Here is a 20,818-nt window from a genome sequence, read left to right as displayed (position 1 = left end):
TTTCGCATTCTTTTTTTATTATTATTTTTTTCATACGTATATACGATATGAATATCAATTAGGCCCACCGACCGGAAGGGCGTTAATCTGTAAAAAAAAAAAAGGGAGAGAATGAAAAACTGGAACAATGATCACGAAAAGCGGGTTCACGAAATTTGGATTTTTAGATAGTCTTCATCATCAACAGCTGGATGTGGCCCTTCTGGAAAATTATAGCCCTGCGCCATTTTCGAAACTTCAAAGCGTACACCTTATGCCGTAAGGGCGTGACCGTTCAAAATGAAAAAATTGAATTTTTCAACCCCCGTTCGACTCGAGCTAAAGTGATTTTCGTGCAGGTTCTTAATTTCGTTAAATTACCTACGTCCAATCTAAAATATGGGATTCCGCATCATATTCCATTTGGACTATGTTTGAAAAAAATCTTCAACGTTTTTTAAGAAGATACGCGCATGACGATACGGACCCCTTTTTTCACATTGAATTCTTCTTTCTTTCTCCCTCTCTTAAATCTGTTACGCCTTTCCGGTTCCAGCTCTCGATATATATTTACCGTACATTGTCTACACGCCGTACGTCGAGCAAAATCTGAGCCGAAATGGCGGACCTCTTTCGGGCACGGGTAGGAAGGGTTCATAAGATTTCTGTAATTACAGGGTTGCCGGTCTTGTTGTTCGCGTGTATACTATTCCCGTGTATAAGATCCTCATTCAGAAGGTCTGGGGAAAGAGGAGGAGGAGGAGGATGAGAAGGCAGGAGATCCTTAGAGTCGTGCAGCATCCCATCCCATCCCATCCCATCCCATCCCATCCCATATCCCGTCGCATCGCATCGCCCGTTATACCAACTGGTTGCACCAACTAAACAGCTCTTCGGAGCTACAGCTGGTTTCCCACTGGCGTAGGAATCTATTTTTCTTACTTACGCGTGTATGTATGTATTACCCCCGTGTACGTACGTACGTACGTACATAGGTAGGTAGGTAGGTATGCCAGGACACGGTATACGTGGAGGACCTGCGACCGACCCCGTAGTCTTGCGGCAGTGGCTTATGGCGATATAAGCTACGCGCACCTCCTCCTGCGTGCATGGTGCGGTGAGTCATTTAGTTTTATTGGAATTTCATTGGCTGAAAGTTGTCCGACCTGTCTTCTTGAATAAATTATACAATAAGTTATTGCTTTTCCACGCAGTAGATTACCCGAGTTATATTATATATTATATTATACTATGTTATATATATATACCCACGTATAAAACTGCAACCGACGCGATCCGATCATGCGATATAATTATAATGCGATGCCGCGACGACCCGTAGAACGAAACGACGATTAAACCCTAAGAATTTACGAGTTTTGTTTCAATTTCATGCTGCCATTATTATCGTCGTCCTCGTCGTCGTTACTATTTTATTTTCATTTTTTTTTCTTTTCGCTATTACCCGAGTCTCTCTTTAATTTCCCTGTTATATTCTTCCGTCTATCTTCCCTCCTCTCAGCCAAGCTCTTACACGCGTCATTTATCATAACGCCGTTGAATCGCATCTTTTTTAAATAATTAATTTGTATTCACCTGAAAATACTTGAATGAAATATTCATGCATTTCACAGTAGAAGTGCGCGTAGAATTTCTAGATCCACATACCTGTTCAAATGTGTCTGAGAAATAAAAAGGGTGTGACCTTTGAATTTAACAGGTATATAAGCTGCACACGTGTTTTCTGCACCACCTTCTCGCGCCACGTTATTATAATAATTTTTATTTATTTTCTTCCTTTTTTCTCGCCCATAGACTCTTTTTCTCAACATTATATCCGCAACGCGGCGTAGGATATTGTGTGTAACCTCGGCAATATTTTCCCATTTTTCTTTCTCTCTCTTTTTCTTTATCTTTTATTTTTTTTAATATTCTTACCACAATGGCGAAGTCGTAACAATTTGGGTTTTATTTCCCGGGTATTATACGTGCACGTATACGCTAAGAGCTTGCATTTCGTTTGTCTACCCGCGTTCCCTTCTACACTTTTGTGTTTCTCGGTTGCCGCCCCCGCGGGTTCATCCCTACGAACACGTACCGCCCCCGCCGACCGAGAGGCATTCGAGCGGAGGTCTTTGAATGTTGTAAAAACGCGCTCGGTCGCCTCCTGTCGCGAGCTGTACCGCGACCAAACGGCGAAAACCCCCCCTTCCCCCCCCGTTCTCCCGTTTCAACCACCGGGTATATTCGCACAGCTATGCGCGGAGGGAACCAAGGGCGAAGCGAGGCCGAGCTTCCAGATATGAAAAGGCCAAAAGCTCAACTTTTATACCAAGTATTCGTTTAGTCGGACCGAAATAATTCAAAATAAAGAAGAAAAATATTCTTTCGTCGGGCTTAAAGTCTTGCCCGGTACATATGTATATACATGGGTGTGTGTGTGTGTGTGTATATGTAATACATGGATATACGTAGCAATGGCGAACCTGCAACGCGACGACGATGACGACGAGGAACGCAATTCCCCGGTGGGATAACGCTGTTGAGCTTCTTTTCTTTTATTGTTGCTAAAAAAAAAAAAAAAAAAAATCCCATGTGCGTTCAACACATCCCCCATGTAGGTATGCACATTTTCGAAATATTCTAATGCTATGGAATAAAAGTGGAAGAAAAAAAAAAAAAAAAAAATTCTCCCCAGTTCTCCGGGGTTGGATTTCTCCAACGTCTCGAAAGAGCTGACTCGAATTTTCTTGTCCACTCTCGAACGATTTGCGCTCTCGCGGTGGCGTTGCTAAAATTTCTTTTTTTTTTTTTTTCCACTTTTTTCTTTCTCCTCTCTCCTGTCCCGTGGGTTACGCCCACTTCGCTTTTTACCCCTCGATTTTGTAATGAGTTTCGGTAGTTGTTATTAGCGAAGGAATGAAAATTGCATATCACGAAGTATCCTACGCCGCGAAGAGATGGTGGTGGAGGAGGAGGAGGAGTGGTTGGTTGGTTGGTTGATTCGACTCGAGGAAGTCTTTACCCCCATGTACGTACGTTATATTATATATATACGGATATAAAGAAATCATATGTGAGAATAAAAGCTCGCCTTAAAAACGTCTGTTACAACAAATCCCAAGTAAACACAATATTGCTAGCTTTATTGCTAATAACTTTTTCTAATAATCCCTGTATAAACAAACCTGATTTCTCCAGAGCCTAGTGGGTGGTATAGAGCTCGTAAGATTTTATGTGTTTGCACAAGGATATCATAAATGATACGCGCGACCCAACCGACCATCTGACGCGTCTCTACCATATCGTAATGTATAACGCGCGCACACACACGCGCGCATAACCAACCGAAATAGTTTCAACTGACGATATAACGCGCTTCGCCTAGTCTAAATAGAACCCTTTTTTCTCTCCTCACTTTTACTCTCCTTTTGCTTCAAATTTTTTTTTTTCACTTTTTTTTAAAGTAAACTATTACCTAAATATCGATTCACGAATGATGCGTCGATGTGGTGGCTGCAGCGGGTTTAGGTACTCCACGTCATATTCATATCGCGCTTTATATATTTTCGTAAATTTTATGTTTCTACCAGTTTTTTTTTCCATAACTTTTATAAAATATTTCACGCATACGCGTATACGGTAATAAGTGAAGCGATTTATCCTTTTCATCGTGCAAGCAACGCCGCCAAGCTTACATTTGTCGATGGAACTTTTCACCAACGTGCATACATAATATATAATCGCGCGTGTGAGGGAAGCCACGTACGTTTATTACCCTCCCACTTGAATATGCTCGAAAACTGGTCGATTTCAGTCAACACATTTGAACTCATGGCTGTCGAAAGATCGACGTTTTTTTTTTTATTAATTTTCTTCTTCAATATTTCTCATACGTATAAAAGTGTGCAAGCGATAACTAACGATCGTTTAAATTTTTTAGGGTTGTGGGAAACTGGGGGGGGCAAAAGAAGAAAAAAAAACGAAAAAGAAATCGGACTATTTATCACATCGGCGTTTACATCTGAAGTCGGGTTAGACTGATTTACAACCTTACAATATATACGTCTGTTTTTCAACAGCAAATCACGAACGCGTCACGTTGGACCAATTTTTTTTTGTTTTTTTTCTCTCACGTCTTCCCTTTTCAGATAAGTATCCCACGCAATAATTCCGTCGAATCGTTCGAGTATACCAATTACGCAAGTTGATTTATTAATTATTGACGATGCGTGTCGATTATTTGCCATCAAGCCGGTGCACGGTGGTATAGATATGCACATAGGACTGGGTACATGTATAATCGACGAATGTTTATTTACTCAACGTCCATGTGAGACCCATCAAGCCGCAAGTTCGATTCGTGAAAGCGGCCGAGTTCGTTCGATGTGCACCCGATGATGTTGTCTCTGCAGGGATCGTTAGCGGTGTGTATCGCGCGCACACGTGTAGTCGGTCGCGGGGTAAAATTGTATACCGCAGATGTCATGTGCATAAAATAGCGCCACGCACACCGGCGACGGGGCGTTGTGGAACAGTGAAGGGGTTGCAAGGATCGGAAGAGGAGAACACAAAGTTAAAGTATAGTACGGCGGCAGGGTACGTCGGGTTATTGTTTCTTGCGCGTTCGTTCGCTCGGTACCTTGGTACCTTGTTTTATATAAAAGCAGGGGGTCGAAAGTGGCGGTATATAAGCGAGTCGTAGGGTGGTGTGTACTTGACGTGGTGTGTACACAAATATAAAATCGACTGTAGACTCTTTCGAGCGCGCGCGCGTATGTGTACACGTAAAGATATATCCAACCTATACGAAGTTGAAAAAGGAGAAGGTCGTACGTAAAGCACACCCCATATTACGCGTTCTCTTTCGTTTCACCCAACATCGCGCGCCGCGAAGAAGAGCTTTTGTGAAAAGTTTGTTATATAGCGTTCTAAGTACGTGTATATTATAGGTATGTATATATATATATCGCGTTCACCTTTATACCGGTTAAGTGTACCGCCGCCACCCAACCGCCATGTGCTCGCTCACGCTCCCCTTTCTCTCTCTCTCTCTCTCTCTCTCTCTCTCTCTCTCTCCGTGGATTCAATGAATTCTTGAAAAGTCCATAAATTTAATTGAACGATGTCCTCGACAACGGAAAAGAGAGAACAGAGACAAAAATGAAAATTATTAAAATATCTTTTCAACATTATATACCCGCAAAAAACCCTCAGAAGTCTCTGCGGATGATCGACGATCAAAGGGTTGCACGTTACGTACGTAAGCGCGGAGTGAAAACGGTGCCAAGTTTCGGTGAAAATTTTATCGATTCGACGGATGGAGAATTGAAAAAAATAGATTATTCCATTTATATGTAAACTTTCGTCGGGGTGTGTATTTTGGAACACTTCAGGCGAGATAAATTCTTCTTTTCTTAATCGTGTTTTTTTTTCAAATACTTTGACAGTTCGACTCGACCGTACCGTGTATATAATTATGTGTACAGTAGTTCTCTTCCTCCCTTTTTCCCTTTTTCCTTTTTCGTCGACTTTGCGAGGAATTCACATGCCAATCGTTTACCTACTTCCCCTGTATGTCTCGCGACATAGATCGAATGGGATTTGTAAGCGTGACCCACGTAGTAGTCTCATACTTTTGATCCGGTATTCGGTTCCTTCGTCTCATTCGGGAGAAGGAAAAACGCCATGGGATCGCGTGGGACGAGTCGAAGTAGGAAAAGAGAGAAAAAGAGAAAGAGAAGGAGAAGAAAAAAAAACGAAGAGCAGAGAGGGAGGGACGTAGCGAAAGGACGGTGTTTGCCTACGAAGGACATTGTCACGGCGGCATTCAAAGAGAGCTTCTTTATCGCGGAATAGGAAATTACTCGGTGCGGAATAGGATAGGATAGGATGGGATGTGATAGAATGGCATGTGATGTGGCCGTGGGGATGTCGGTAGAATGTCGTGAGGGAGAAAATTGAGGAAGGAGCCGCTAGCGCTGGCATAATTGTGATGTAACCATGATGGATGAGAGGTGACCGCGAAAGCTGAGGATATACGCAAAAAGCATCATACCTTCCGTTCGCTCATTTTCACTTCCCGACGGTCTCACTCAAATTGCGTCTCTCGATAGTTTTTTCTTCTGCTTCTTCTTCTTCTTCTTCTTCTCGTTCTCTCCCGCCCCTTATTTCTCGGAGTCTTTTTTTCACTTTTTTACTCCTTATTTTATTACCCCTGAATACACATGCGGTTCTATCGCTCAACGCCAGCCGCGTGAGTTGCGTTTCTCATTGAACGTACGAAGAGCTACTTGACAGGAGCGGTAAGAAACACGCCTTTTGCCAATCTTGATGAACGTTGATGAGAAAATGGTTGACCGTTGCTAATACACAGACCGCGGATCGTCCCGCTCAAAGGGGTACCGTGAAGCTGCTGCTATTGCTTTATCATGGGGTGTCGGAGAAAACTCATTTGAAACTGTTTCCGATCAATTTATTCCGTTTTTTTTCATTCTATTTTCCGTTCGTGTTATTTCTCACTTCAGTCTCGAGGCGTCCAGTCCTCAGAATTGAGGAGAAATCGCGAGAAATTCATTTTTTTCGAGACACCGTCATCACGATCGCGTTCATTTCGGTTCTTTCGCGGTGTAGGTTGATGAATTGTAATCTCGACGCGCGGAAAGCGACGGAGGAGTCGAGTCATCGGAATCGAAGGGATAAAAAGGACTCCCAATAAAGGTCAATGACCCAGAACTAAGATTAAACTAAATCGGTTAGAATCTTGAGCCTGTGGAAATGTGGGCGGAGGGTAGATGTACCCTTAATTTTGCTCAATTCCCTCGAAATCGTTTCAATAAAACTCTCCCCGGTCCAATCTTATACCGCCGCGGCGTTAGAGAAAACGCCACGCTAATGTGCCGCAGCCATTCGTCTAACGAGAGCGAGAGAGACGGAGGCTTCTAAACCACTACGTGGTGGACTTATTCTTTTTCTTCTTCTTCTTCTTCTTCTTCGAATCGCGTGTCTCTCGGAGCGCAAACTTTCGGGGGCTATGTTTCAGGTATATATGTACACCCGGACTACCATGCGACTGTATATCTCTACAATGGCGTCTCTCGTCTCTCGTTTTGGGTCGTCAGAAAATTTTTGGGGTCGTGGGAAGGGTACAAACCGAGAACAGTTTAAGCCTCTCTTGAAAACCCGTCGACGACCTTTGTTCCGTCCAATTAGAAAAGTTTTTGACATAGCCAAGGGTATTTCTATAGTTGAAATGAAATTTTATTCGATTAAGACAATTGCTATTTCTCCAGCTAACAATTAACTTCATAACCGACTCGAACAGGGTCGCGATCGCGTCCTTCCTTCCTCTTCTATAAACGAGTCGGCAGCGGGGTACACGTCAGCGTCAATTCCTGTGTACGTGTACCTCTGCTCGTGGTCTCTCTGTAAGTTTCATCGTCGCGTGGACGATTCGAAGCATAACGTCAGTTGCCGGTTCCCTCTCTTTCTTCGGAGTGAATGGTAAGCGACGGCGGTACAGCGGTGAATCCTACTTGTTGAAAACAATTCGATTTAATTGGATTATGTATTTGTAATAACGAAAATCTCTCGACGAGAGAGAAAACAATGGGACGAGAGGGGGGGGGGGGGGGGGGGAAGTAGGAACCGCCGGAGATTGTCGTCATAGGGTTCGGATCGGCGGACCTGCGGGGGAAACGGTTAACCGTGAACCCGAGAGAACCCCTCGCGACCCCCATGACCCCGCACTGAACCCTGAAGGCTCGGTTGAACATCAAGAGCGCTAAAGACCAAACACTAACAATAAGCAGCCTCGTGGGGTCGCAGTTATGGTGGCGGTGGTTTCGTTGCTGCCGCTGCCTCCGCTTCTGCTTCTGCTTCTGCTTCGGCTTCTGCCGGTGCCGGTGCCGTGTAACGCGTTGCGGGACCCGTATGCACGCGCGTTGGACATCAGGCGTCAAACACGACCCACGAACCTGAGCAAATAATAATTGAATATGGTTAGCATGAAATTAACTAACCTCCCTTGTGACTCGGGTCTCCGGGGAATCCCCAACCTTCAAAGGAGTTGAATAGTTAGTTAGCCGCCATTATATCCTTCGTCGTATATACAAATGTATATACGCATACGTTCGTCGGTACCTACATACGTAACAATTGCTAGGATCAAGAATGCACGTATCCCGTCCTTAACCCAACCCAAACACACGTGTATACATAAGTACAGGGGTAGACCCAACGACGTAACGTACGTACGACGTGACTTATACGCCTACATATTTCGACGCTCCGACGCGACGCATCAGCAATTCTCGAGTGTTAGGAATTTCAATTTCGGCCCTCACCCCCGGCAACAATGAGGTCCATCCATCGGGTCCTTCCTACGGTGGAAAAGGGTTCGAGTCATCGCGAAGGACCCACCGCGCTACGACCCCAGCTTTCGGAGTTTTGACCCCGGAGTGCGGCCGCCACTAGACCGAAATTGGGACCCTACACACTTTTGAATTTTCAAGAACGTCCATTTTAACGAGTCGAAAAGAAATACTCCAATTTGAGGTTCGGACCCGGATGCCATATTTTTCTCTCCCCTCTCTCTCTCTCTCCCTCTCTCCCCGCACACATTACGCCAACCGAAATCCAGATGAGTAAGAGAATCTGAAACTCGAGCACCTTTTTTTTTTCCCTTCGATCCGGTATAATGTCCGTTACAGCGGCGTGGATTTTGGCGGGTGTATAGAGAGGGTGACGCCGCCGGTGTAGTTGGCTACCTACACAAGATCCTTCTGATCCTTTTATTATACCTTCCCCTTAGCTCCTCTCCTTTTCCATCGGCCTGCCATTCTGGTCTCGTTGCAATCTGAATCGTTTGGTATACTTACCGGCAATGGGGCCGATCTCGAAACAATCGAAAAATCTCTCATCTACTTCATCCCCCGCGAACGAAACAATGCACCACTCCGCACAATGGGCTCTCTATCCCGCAAAATGGAGACTCGAATAAACGAAGATTGGCGCGCGGTGATGCCCGATGAACACTTACTTATAATCCCGCACAGGGTACCCACCGCGTTGGGGTAGGTACTTTATTTTTTACCGTACATCAGCTATCCCCCCCGATTGATCAACAAATTTATCCCCGTGGATAGAAAGGGGGGGGGGGGGAGCGTACGAGAGAATAGAAAGTCAATTCCGTCGTTGGATCTACTTTTCCCAATCAGCGGGTAACTTGCTTTACGGTATTTCTCTTTTCTTCTCCTCTCTACGTGTTTGATATTTATTCGGTAGAATCACAGTTTGACGGTTTGGTCGAAGAAATTTGTAGTCCTACTTAAAATTCTCTGTTCTAGGAATAAATTAATTCCCTTGTCATTCCCTTGAAATTTGAAACCCGATAAGACCATATTTCATTCTTTCACGTGCGCGACGTTCACTTCATTGAGTGAAATTTGAAACGTGAAGAAATAATTTGATTCTAAAATTATACCGTTATTGGTATGATAATTTTATCCCTCTTTCTATTTTATTTTCATTTTCATATATCATTATACTTTCTCGTTATCCGGTTTTTTTTATTTTATTTATTTATTTATTTTTGTTTATTTTCACCTTCTCTCTCTCCGTTAATCACGATCCTTTGGCGCCTGTATACTTGCAGGCGTGATCGTTTCATTTCAATTCAATAAATTTGAATCAACGTTTTTTTGTTTTTTCCCCCTTTCGTCTTTCTGTTTGTTCGTTTAATTACACAACATGGCTTGGCTACGTATCGCTGTACGCGCACACCTATATCACCTCGTTTTACAGAAGCTTCGTTAAAATTCCTGCATAGGAAGATCACGTATCGGACGTATTTTCGAGCCGATCTAATCAATCGAAATTGGCAACTGGTTAAGAGTTCACCAGCGGGAACCTTCCTCTTTCCCAATCTGCAGTCTGCCTCCCTCCCCTTCTAACTTCCACCTTCTGCCTCATGCCCGACTCATCGTCGTCGTGGCATTTGACGCATCGAAATTGCTCGTTCGCACGCAATTCCACACCATTAATTAATTTTCGACCGCTTCGCCCGTTTCTTCCGCTCTACCGAACCACCTCTACCTTCATCATCGTCCTTCTCCTCCTCATCCTCCACCCCCTCCTCCCCCTCCTCCTCCTCGTCCTCCTCAACATTATATTGTCCGCCGCGCGCTTGCAGCAAATCCTGTCTCGTTGTATCTCCGCTAATTACACGTGCTACATCCTACCCCGTTTTGCCATTTTCTAATTTTGACAAATTATCGCCCAAACTGGTTATACCTCATCGTTATTATTATTACGGTTATTGTTCTTGCCGTCATTATTATCATTATTATCATCATGAAATTGCTCCGCTCCAGCCTCCCGCGAAGTACGAAATAAGGGTAGATTTTTGATAACTCGCTCCCCGACTGTTACGAGGACGGAATAAGCGACGTCGACTCGTGCGGCACAAATTTCTCCCGGTGTTTCCGTCGCTGTCACGGTAGTGTTGGTTGTTTCTGTTGGAAGAAAAGCACTCGGTTCTCGGCTCTTCCCTCTACCAACAGCCACCGCACGCGTACGTACGTTGGTTATTTGAACCGCAGATTTAATTGAGAGGCAGTAATTTTAATGGGAACACAACGAGAAACGTGCATCGCCTATTGTATAGGTACTACACCGTCAAAGTTATTTGAATACGCGAAACGATTCGGTTACAAATTCACAAAACTAAGAACGCGACGTGTGAGAAGTGGGAGAAAATTTTTTCAAAAAGAGGAATTTTTACTTCTCTGTCGAATTTGAATGCGCCAGTCGTAGAGACACGTGGAACCTAATACGTGTAGATTTTTATGGTTTTTTTTTTTTTTTCAATTTTTTTCAATTCTTTTTATACGTCGTGCTTCAACGCGCGCTAGACAGCAGATATTAACAATAAATTGAGTTTATTCGTGTATTTTTATATCATGCAAGTATCGAAAAAGGAAGAAAAATTTTTATACGTGCACACGAATATTTGTTTGAAACGTACGTGGGACCAATGTATTTGACAACTGCGTTCTCCGCGGTGTAACTATACCTGTATACCCGCCCAACTATATACGGTGGGAAATAAATTGAAACGTCAACCCACCAGAGAGACCCCGCGAAGGCAGTTGGCAGGCTGGTCGACCGAGTTGTCGTTATTTTCACGATTTTTTTTTTTTTTTTTTGTTTCCATTCAGTTTTTTATCTTTTTATAAAACATTGAAAGTTCCCTCCTCCCCTACGGCGCTCTTTTTATCCCCCTATCGCGACTTTCGCTCTTACTCCACATCGACTCACGCGCTCCCATGTAAAACCCAATTTTCGCTCTTTTGAGGACAAAATTTATCTAATGGCACCTGGAGCGTGTCATTGTTGCGTAGGTTAGAAAGGTATATACACATAGTTCTCGTGCTACAATTTTCCACCGCAACAACTCTGTAGAAAATTTAGAAACGATACCGAGGGATACAGCCCTGAAAGATAAAAAAAAAAAAACCGAGAAAATCAAAGTAGCAAAGGAACTCGAAAATTTTTCCAAAAAAAAAAAAATCAAATTACGGTATTCAAATATTTTGTCTACGTTGGCTCGAAAATATGGCGCCGGCCCAGCTTAAAAAAAAAGGATGGAATTTTAACTTCGTAGAAAATTCATGGAGTAGCGCAGTAGGTGCAGGTACTTCAATTTAAAAACGAACAGAATCTCACCCTTTCTTCTAACTTTGTAAAAAGTGAGCAAAGTGTACGTAGGTTGATTTGATATTCGCACATATTTATCAAGGGTGAAAGTTGGCTGTCGAAAAAAAAATCGTTTCACGCGTAGAGCGTATAGTGCAAAGGTTGATAAGAACAATCTACTTTACGTATCGTACGCGAGTATCAAATATTCATATCATCCTTACACTTGTAGGATTACAGGTGTTCCAACTCCGTGTATATTATCTGGTTATTCTTTTTTACAGACTCCGCACGGTTTGCTCTCCAAAAAAATTTTTCTATCTTCGCAAAATAGTGCTGATTCTTGTATTCCAGACGTCGGCCAACAAATTTAATACAATACACCGCGTATTCCCTCTACATAAAAGATCTTGTTGCCAGATCCCGCGGGGCGCGAGATACACGCTCCAAATATAACATACACATACACGTATTCATATATTTACCGTTTACACATATGTGGTACGAAGAATAGCGCGAATAACTTGTATCCATATGAATATATACGCATTTTTTCTTCGTCTATTATATCTTTATTTCGTGTTATTTTTGCTCTTGAAAATTTTGAATAAAAGATAGTACCTATAGTATTACGTTGTTGAATATAAAAGGACGTATACCCGCAGAGTTGAGATGAATAATAAAAATAATAACAATAATAATAACACATACGTTGCGTACAATCGATACGTATTGAAATCTGAAGAATCTTTGAATCGAGGGGACGCGCACTTGGTTTTTGAAATCGAGTTAATATCGGCGACGATGTTCAGGAGTCTTGTGCCGGTGGTGAAATTTAGTTTTTGAACTTTTGCGAGAAAGGAATAAAAAGGAAGGAGATAATATACGAGAACGTATAGGTATATTTTAACCCTTGGGATGTCCCTTGCGGGCAACCGGTATAACGTCATTTGCGTAAAAGCTCCTTTGTGGTTCCATCACTTTTCTTTTTTTTCCCTTTTTTTTTTTTGGCTAGCTGTCTCTCTCTCTCCTCTCTTCTCGCGATAGTATATATCTGACGTTTCCTTGTTTCTTGTTGTTTTCACGCATATTTTCTTCCCCGACGACGCTTATCCCATTTCTCTATTCTCTTTCCTCCCTTATTTTATAACATGTATACACGGTGTCTTACATTCGCATGCCTGTATACAGATATATTTTTCTCACCACATCGTCCCCCTCAAAATTTACGGGGAAAAAGCTTCGACCCAAATAACAATCGTATATCGAATATTATATTTGACGTCAGCGAGTATTTTCTATTGCGCGTTCCTCGAGCATTTTGTCACAGACGAATTTTCCTTTTCTTTTTTTTTTTTTTTGCAAACTTTTTTTTATTGCTACCGACCATTTTATTTCTACGGCGAGTTGAAATTTTTTTCCATTCCGTTTATCCACACTTCTTTCTATTTTATTTTATCAACGTTATTTCGTTGTTGGTTTTTTTTATACCTATTTTGTTCGTTCATTGAATCCTACAAAGCTATACCTACGTACTTCTATTTTTTTATTCTTATCATTTTTTCTTTTATTCTTATTCGTTTTTTCTTTACGTTCATTTTATATCCCGCTTCACCGAGATAATTAAAACGAAGTTTGCAAAAGTTCTCGGAGCCCTCCGGATAATCGAGTTCTTTAAGTCACTTACTTTGGCTCTAAGGTTCGATCTTTTTGCGATGCTAAGATTTATAACTTCAACGTTGGACCTTCACCAGCTTTTACCTATATATAGGTATAACTTGTACCTGCATAGACTGTATATGCCGTGCCGCTTGCCTGCCATCAACGATTCTGCATAATACTTTAAATATTCCCACCTGAACTAATTAACTTAAATCACTAAACGTTCTGTTATATAAATTATGGACTTTGACTCTCACCGGGTTATTCATACCCGAGGGAGAAATATTCCTCCGAATAATTCCGTCATGTTATCAGAATATCCGGGGCTAGGAATTAAGAGCAACGAAAAAGTGGAGAGTTTTCTCCATCGGGATACTTGTTCTTGCGTAATGATAAAAAAATTGATATTCCGTTTTTGCGAACTGAAAAAATTTTTCGATGACTCGAGAAATTCGTGGAAATCAATGTTCTTCGATCGGCCATTACAAGTTTATAAACTCGCGGCGTGTTATTAATTCCTTTGGTTTATTAATTAATTTTTAGTTTTTACTTATATTTAGCCGTTTGGCTGGTCGCTTACTTTGAAAAGTGGTTTAAATATTGTTGGTGTGCTGGGCGCATAACGGGGCGGCGTTCCTCGTTGAATTTTTGAGAGTATAATAACAGCTCCTCCTCATCTCTAAGGCACCGTAAGGTTCCGTCGTTTATAAACCTTTATACAGTATGAAGGTATCAGTATGAAGGTATACCCCTCCTCGTCTTCAACGATTCGTTCCTCATCCGCGGCGTCTTTCCGAGGGCTAACAGTCCTCTGCAGGGTAAAAGAATAAAGGAGAAAGTAAAAGGTAAAAATATGAAAGAAATGAAAATAGTAAAGTAAGGCAAAGGAGAATGAACGAAATTTCAAACTCCCGTAACATTATTATTTAAAAATGTTTATGTACTTCTTTTTCGGGTTGCTTACGCATGTAAATACAGTATGTATATATACATGTATATTCATTATTCATACGTCAGATATATACCTATAGATTCACAACCCCCGTGTTTAGAATATTTATGTAGAACGAAATTTTTTTTCCCTTTCATACGGAATTTATCGAACGTCTGGCAATTCGAGGGCTCTTTCTGGAGCGGGGAAGTTGACTCGCGTTCGTATTTTTGCATAAGTTGAGGGAAAAAAAAATATTTTTCGATCATACTCGATGAGAGAAAACGACGCGCGAATCGTCGTAGATTTTCTACCGCTCGACTAAACTTCCCTGTCATTCGCCGATAAACCGCGACGAAAGTTGTAGAGTAAAAATTTGTAAAAGAAATAAATAAATAAATTGTTGAAAAAAATTAGCTTCTTAAAATTCTCGAGATTTTCAGCATTCGAAAAAGTTGAAAGAAATTATTTTACAAAACGTTGAACTTATTGCGGCGTTTGGTTGAAAAGTTTGAAAACAAATTTACAGCTACCGGGACGCGATGTGCGCGGGGGCGGTTCTTTTGTGGACTCCTTCTCGGTCTCCTTCCTTCTTTGTTTCTCTCATTCCCTCTTACACTCTCGCAATTCTATCCGAGGTGAATCGGAACGAATCAGAATTGGAACGAATCGAAATCGGGCGCTGCACAGTGTTCGTCGTTCAGAGTAAATATACCTCCATATCGTACGAGTTCCTGTATCAACGAAAGAGATTTCGTCGATTCTCTTTGTCTGCCACCGCATCCATCCAACTACCGAAGAACGATCTCCTCCTCCTCCTCCTCCTCCTCCTCCTCCTCCTCTTCCTCTTCTTCTTCTTCATCTGCTTCTGCCGCCGTCGCCGTTGCACCGACGGAGATGTTCGAGGTAAAGGTGGATGCGGATGGTGTGTGTTTCCGAGGGGCGAGGCGCGCGGCGATCTTACGATGGACTTTAGGCTTTCGTATCCCCGATATGGTATGCCAACCTGGTAAAGAAGACTCTAGTACATCTTTCAACTCTATAGTCCAACCTGATTATAACGTTAAAGGTATAGGGCTTAGGATGGGCAAGGAATGCCAGCAGGCGGCTTTGTTCCGAGCACCGTTACCTACCTAGCCAAGCCAACTTCAGTCCCTTTCGGATCTTCTTCAATTATATATATATATATATATATATATATATATATATATATATATAGATACGCCGTTCACCTTAACTCCCGCGTCATTATAACTACTATATACTATTCATTTCTCTCTATATATATTTTATTACGCTTATATCATATTTATCTATATTTATTGTATCTTCTTTACCCGTTCTTTCAATTTACACAGACGTACACGTTGTTGCTCCGATGTACCTGTTCGATGCGTCATTTTTCCTTTTTTTCATCTTCGACGCTGCACTGCAGATGCGGATTAGTTTTCTCTCCTCTATCTCTGTAATATACGGCCTTCGATTTTATATACGTCATTCCATAATACCGACATGTACAAACCATAACCTTTGACACCTGCTTACAATTTTATTTTATATGCTACAGGTACTGCGCGAGGAAGCGAGAGGATTGCGGTGGATTGCACCTTGAGGCGTCTCGGAAAACGCGGTGAGAATATAAACGAAATAGAAATTTATTTTTTTTTTTATGAAAAAAAAAAAGGAACATTTGACAAGTTGAAAACCTATTTCCATCATGTACGTCTGACTTGACGCAGCGCACCCTATTTTATCGTTTGAATAATTGCTCTGTCTTTCTGAATGTACTATACTGTACTGATTCGTGTACAGCCATTTCGAACGATCGACGCAAAAAAATTTTCTCAGCGGTGGCCCCCGAAGTGTGACAAAAATCCACTTGAAGTCGGTCGAGAAAGTGTTCGTAGAAATAGGGGAGCTGAAAGAAAAATAGTTGTACAACTGGTGTGGAATGACTAAAGGATATGTATAATAAATGGTGGAAAATGCCGGCGTTGGTGGGCGCGTAAAATTAGGGAAATAGTGAAAGAAACGGAAGATGTAAAAAGAAGAGGAGGGCAATGAAAGAGCGCGAGGGTGGTGCAGAGCTGGAAAAGCAAGGCGCGAGTAACTGGAGACACGTAATTACGTAAAACTAGCTGTGAAGGTGAATGGGGTTCATGTGAGTAGGATGTATAATGGGTTATAGGTATAACCCCGCCGTTGTGCTACCACGTCTATTATCCGCGTACAAAAGGATAAAAGTTCGACCTTCGAATCGTCATATATCCGCGAAATTATCATACTTCCAGTATAAAGGTTGTAGAATAACGAACAATCGAGGTAGACGCGAAACCCTCGCGCTATACATCGCGCATCGCGGTGCAGATAATGGAAAAATAACAAAAAAAGAAAAGGAAAAAAGGAAAAAGAAGAGAAAAAAGATAGATGGAAAGCAATTAGGAACGTATAACTCGCGTGCAACGATCAGCGTTAGATGGAAAAGAAGCGTAGGAAAACTTCTTTTTTTTCTTTTTTTTTGTATTTTCGTTTTTTTTACTTTTTCGCAAAATTTAGTGGCGCCTTTTTTTCTACTTCTCCCTCTCTCTCTCTCTCGGTTGCCTTTTTTTATTTCTTAGTTTTTTTTTTTTTTTTCTCTTCTCTCGAAGCTGCAAGTGGGTCGGCAATTTTTTCGCTCGATGGCGTGCTCCAGATCAAAATCTTTGCCGAAGCAGTCCTCGGGTGCGCTTGCCTCTTCTGGACCCTTGTACCTCATACTCCAGCTTCTTACTCTCCTTCTCCATCTCCTTCTTCGCTCTCCTCTCATTCGTCTTTCTTCCTCTTTCCATTGCGCAGCCTAGCGATCCTGTATACCTTCGACCCGAAACGCTATGAATTTAATGGGGTATTATACGAGGCCCGGTTTCCACCGCGCTCTACCGTGTCAACTATAAACGTGTGCGTGAATACACGTAGCCGCATTACCTATATCCATACTTACTTACCTCTCTACGTACCGGCAGACAGCCATCAGGCATAGGATATACTTTTTCTGAACCACCGCCTTCGATCCGAAATCCCATTGTAATCACTTTTGAATTGGGCACCACTTCTGTCGGTTATTTATTGGTTCACTGAGCGCATCTACTTGAAAACCCGGCAGCAGAAGCAGCGGCGGCAGCTGCCGCTGCATCGCGAGCTTTTATAACTCTCAACTAAAAGATACCCTCATGGTCTGCCTGCGTCGTACCTGTAACGTGCGTACCTGCAACCCGACTAATAACACGTACCTATATTATACCAACACCTCGTATCGTCGATGGTAATCGTTACCTGGACCCCGCTTCACATGCGACGCGCGTACGATTTTACTCGAGAAAAGTTAACACCCAATTGCCACCCCTTATGTATTTACTACTCGAGTTATGTACGCTCAAATTATGCGCTCTTCGAGGGTTTGAAGTAGAAAAAAGAATGCGAAGAAACAATTTTTAGGCTTTCAGAAAAAACGGTGCGACGTAAAAATTAAAATTTGTTCAGACGTACGTATTTTGTAGACCTTGATGAATCGCAGCGATCATCTGCAGAGTGAACGATAAAAAAAAAAAGAGGATGAAAAAAGAATAAGCTTCAAGTTCGAGAGTTGATGGAAAACTCGTTGAGATAAGGCGAACTTCGAGGGTTGATTCTTCTATACCTTCTCTTTATTTCGTTTTTTTTCTTTCATTTTTAGTTCTAATCTTTCATCAAACGCAAAATTGATCAACACATTTCTTTCGAGGCGATAACTCTTTATCCGCGCGTCGAGTGATTTCAAGATTGAATCTGCACTTGTGCACCGCGGTATACGATGAAATCCCGCGATCGATCTATAATAAGAAATGTCAGCGAGTTCTCGAGAAGTTTTTTTTTATTATCGAACCCATTCGATATGATTAACTGCTAAACTTTCTTTGATTTTTATTTAATTCCTTCGCTGCAGAAACATTCGCGCACATAAGTTTATATCGGAAGGGTGGATCACCCGCGCGCCTCATACGCGTGAAATATAAAGAGCGAAGCTTTTTTTTTTCTCTTTCGCCTAAAATATCGCGTTCCCTTTTTTCTTTCATCCCCCTCCTCATTTTTTTTTTTCCGTTCTTCGAGTATCCGTACGCTCGAATATACCTGTTTTACGTACAGCCAACCTGTTATAGGTATGTAGGTCTCTCTCCGTTGCGTGAACGAGATTTGAATGCGTCTTATTTTTATATCCAATAAAAGCTTGGCGTGTAACGGTGTGCGGGAGGGGGACCACCACCCTGTGTACACGCGCATGCGGCGACGATAACAAACCGTTCATGTTTACGTTGCGCTTTACTTGTACCCGTACCACCTACCGATGATGTGGTGCGCTACTGGGTTCGCTGATGCAGGTGTGCTTTGAGAGCATTATAGTCGAAGAACGACATTCAAATTTATCGCACGCTCGCACACTTCACGCTACCATATACCACCTTGGCATGTGGATAGAACGTACAGGTTGTATAAGGTATATCGCCGACCCGCGACCTTTTTCAATACAAAAAACTTAATCAAAAAAATAGAAGAAAAAAATTCACGTCGCGCTTGATTTTTATCCAAGGACGCTCGTGCGGAGTGGGTAATATTTTTATTCTTTGATATCATTTTGCATTTTTTTTTTTTTTTTTTGCTTTCTAGTTTTACTTTTTTCTTCAACTTCTATTTTCAAGGATCGTGTGCCGTTTTACTTCACTCCATTTCTGCAGCATGAGATTTTTATCCATTTTATTGGAGAAAGAAAAGAAAAAAAAAATGGTGACATCGATGATAGGAAATGACTTGGAGAATTTTCGGAATGATTCAGGATCGTGAGTCAATATATAAAATTGTGCGTCATGAATCCATGAATTTCTTTGCTGCTCTGCAGCCGATGATGATGTAAGTGAATAAGCTAGGAGGAATCTTTAGATCGATCGAACGGAAATGTTGACTCCGATTGTGGGTCCATATTCAGATGAATCACAAAACGTTACCACCTCATCTAATCTTTGGTAACTCCATCCATTTCGTCTTCATCCTTACAGCGTACACATCATTTCTCTGTTGGCGATCTTTTCAAGTCTCGCTTGAAAAGTCGACGTGGTTGGAGATAAGGAGAAAAAGATTTTTTTTAACAGGTCGATCGTATAGCTGGATAGAGAGAATAGCAATTTTCTCTTGCCAATTCAATGAATGTGAAATGAAGACGAGATAAAGAGAACGAGACGAAGTAATTCGCCGATTTAACAAGGAGATTATTTTTTTTCGTTCTATTTTTTTCTCTTCTTTTATATCTAAATTTTAATAACGATTGCAGTCAATTACGTGTTAAGTGCGCGAGGTTTTAATTGCACTTCGCGGCTAGTAGAAACTGAGTGCGAATCAATTAGGATTTAAGTATGTATATTATATGTATAATTCCAATACGCCGCTGCTTCGGACTATCGAAGGGGTAGTTTTTGTCATTAGATCGGTTGAATGTAGTCTAAGTAATTCCTGTCGGGAGTTATATAACGTGTACATAATATCTCAGTGCAAACGGGAACGAGAGAGAGTCCATTGTACTATTCACTATGCGATAGAACTCGTAACACGTTATACCTAGCTACCAACTACTCTCTCTATACCGGGGGAAACAATCGCGAACATTGTTCGGATGATATAGAAATACGTGTTTCTCCTGCACGGCTTTATACATTATCCATACACACAGCAAAATCTACGGTGCAACACGAATATAGCTACGCGTCTAAACTATTAGCCTTTCGAGTAATAATTTATGAATTAATTCGGGTTTGTCATATTTATAGTAAGACACCGCGGGGCAGAATGGGGTACCCCAAAAATTTCGTAAAAATTTGTTTGAAATGATGGAGAAGGACCTCAAACATCATTTTTTGCCTCGCGTTCCCCTATATCGTATCTACTGCAACATTAATAAGGAATATGGAAATTGAATTGCAGGTGTAATTTTGCAATTAGGTCATCACGTGTTTTTCTTCCATCTTACGTACAACCATGTCATTAGTGATTCTTCGCCGAAATGCAAATGAATTTTTCTTACCTTTATTTTTGCCTACATTTTTCGCGAATATAGTTTTTCGCCAAGTGGATGAAAGTGCTCACAGGGCAGGAAAAGAAGCCACATTAGGCAGAGAGGGAACGTACCTTCACTCACAATTAAACAATAGAGGATCGTTGACTAGGGAGTTCGTATTTCTTCTCTCCTTTTTTCAACTTAATTTTCTTTCATATTCCATTTTCTTGTCTTGTTTTTTGATAAACGTGTATAACGCTTTGAAGTTTTTTTTAATTACGTAATTCTCTCTTCAGATGTATTATACACTCGACTTTTGTAAATTCTTGCGAAAGGAATGCGAAGGGAAAAAATTGAAAAGAGGAAGAAGAAGAAGAAAAAAAAAAAAAAATTATGAATACGGCGATACTTATTCGTTGAGAGGGTCGGTCGCGTGTAGATCTCTCGTTCCCTTCGCTGCAGCATCCTTATTATATGATATTATACCGCTT

General features: G+C 41.6%; 1 protein-coding gene across 2 annotated transcripts in view; it reads left to right on the top strand.

Annotated features, from left to right (window-relative positions):
- Positions 1–20,818, top strand: part of LOC105692749 (proline-rich transmembrane protein 4) — an 88,152-nt gene that overhangs the window by 44,625 nt on the left and 22,709 nt on the right. For both annotated transcript variants that reach the window (XM_012412169.3, XM_012412168.3), the window contains one exon: positions 15,837–15,899. The gene's annotated coding sequence lies outside the window, so the exon portion shown is untranslated. The remainder of the gene's footprint in view (positions 1–15,836; positions 15,900–20,818) is intronic.

This window comes from Athalia rosae, chromosome 4, assembly GCF_917208135.1.
Source record: "Athalia rosae chromosome 4, iyAthRosa1.1, whole genome shotgun sequence".
In the NCBI taxonomy this organism is placed as follows: domain Eukaryota; kingdom Metazoa; phylum Arthropoda; class Insecta; order Hymenoptera; family Athaliidae; genus Athalia; species Athalia rosae.
Note: the sequence above shows the minus strand (reverse complement) of the source record. Positions and strands in the feature narration are given on the sequence as shown.